A 2,127-nucleotide genomic window follows, 5' to 3' on the forward strand; every position below is an offset into this window, starting at 1 on the left:
CATATTTCGCCCAGGCGAGCCCAATCTCGCCCAAGCGAGACACTCAGCCCCAGCACTGTCACTGTCTCGCCCAAGCGAGGTCCCCTCGCTCAAGCGAGGGGATAAAAACCCAGTTTTTAAAAAGGAACGTGCAGGGTGTTTCATTCATTTTACACATTCAAAGGCAACACCCAGCACGATCCAAAGCACCCACAAGCAAAGTTCAGTGTTAATACTCTCATTTTTTCCTCTTAATCATGAGTCGTCAACTGTAAGTGCATATATCTTTTCACATCTTCCCTTTCATGCGTGTGTATATCCACCTTGTGTTGAGAAATTCTAATTTGAATAGGCATGCGTGGTATTGGTGTTGTGCATCTTAATCTTCACTCTTCATTGCTTAAATTTATGATTAGCTATGCATGTTTATATGACATTACTCATTTCATGGCAAACAACAAAAATTACCCAATTCAATTCTAGGGTTTACATAGTGAAAATTGGGGATTTCTGGATTTCGGAGTAAAATGGACTCCATTGTTTAAAGGCCGTAATTGTTGAATATGATTGCTTATTTGTGCTCTGTTTGCCTTGCTTGCAGGCGTGTGAAAAGAACAGCACAAAGGGATCCACCCGCAAAGAAGTCTCGCGAGGCTTCGTCATTCGCACCTCCGAGCATCTTTGATAACACAAAGTTCCTAACACAACAGAAAGAGGAGCGCTTTAAAATACTCGTCAATTGGGTTTTTGTGCCTGAGCGACGAGTGCAGCTTAAAGCGGGAGAATATGAAGAGTTTACGGAACTTTTAAGCAGTCTCAAGTGGTGGATCCTAGCAACCCCAAATGAGAAGTTCGATCCCGAGGTGGTGCGCGAGTTCTATGCAAACGCTTACCAGATGGACGACGATGAGGGACCAAGGCAGTATAAGTCATGGGTCAGAGGCAAGGTCATCCACTTTGATCCACCGACCATTAATACTCTGCTAGGGGAACCATTTGAGGGTCCAGACTTTCGTAGTCCAGGAAATTGGTATGACATTGCTAAGGAGCTGTGCATTCCCGGGCGATCCTTTAGCACTAATAACGATGGGCAGCCAATTCGAATTTACCGGAAGCATATGAAGACCATGGCGCAGATCTGGATGATTTTAGTGCTCCACAATGTGATTCCTAACAGTCATGTTTCTTCTTTACCTTTTAACAGCTGTAAAGTGTTATATGATGTCTTAACAGGTACACGTTTCGATGTAACTGAGGTCATTGCCCATGAGATGTATCGCACAGCATTGAAACCAGGTGAGAAAGGTACCATGGGCTTTCCTTCTCTGATCACTTCTTTGTGTGCCAGTCAAGGGGTCCGAGTCAACCGGACGGAACAAATTAAACCTCCAATCACAAAGAACTACATTATACACAATTGCAAGGAGGACGCCCATGAAGAAGCACAATCTCAACCTCAAGCTCCAACCCCACCAGTTCAACCGGAGCAACCTCAGAATTTCACAATGGCACAACAAATGTCTCGGTTAACTCTCCATATGGAGCATGTGGAATTGCAAAATGATATTCTCCGCCAAGGACAGATGCATCTGCATCAAGGGCTTTATGCAGCATACCAGTGGCAAAATCCAGGAAATCAATACTGGATGACTTCAGCCGAATTCACTGAAAGATTTCCATGGCCTGGGGTCAGGCCTGTTTTCCCGAGGGAGGAAGGAGTTGGTGTAGCCGGAGCTGGTGAACCTTCGGGAGAAGCTGGAGATGATCAGGGAGATGATGAAGAACTTCTCCATGACATGGAGACAGATGAGCAGCTTAATCCCTTGGGGGATATGTGATGAACGGATGAATGGAACTTATTGCACCAACAATGACACAACTGAAAACAAAACAAAACCTGGTTCTATGTTTATGTTTTGGTTTTAATACTTTAAGCATTTATTTCTGTTATTTCGTTTGTGTTTGTTCTAGTATATGTTGTGTGAAAAGTTTAGTTTAGTAGTTAATTTAACTTTTGTCAATGAATTAGGTTAAAGAAATCAAAAGTCCAACTGATCTTGAATCTAGAATTATTTTTTTGTGAATTGAAAAGAGAGTTTGTAAATGTGAGAGATTAGGGTTTTGAGTTTAAATGACTTCAGAATGCTA

Source organism: Lupinus angustifolius, chromosome LG01 (genome assembly GCF_001865875.1).
Source record: "Lupinus angustifolius cultivar Tanjil chromosome LG01, LupAngTanjil_v1.0, whole genome shotgun sequence".
In the NCBI taxonomy this organism is placed as follows: Eukaryota; Viridiplantae; Streptophyta; class Magnoliopsida; order Fabales; family Fabaceae; genus Lupinus; species Lupinus angustifolius.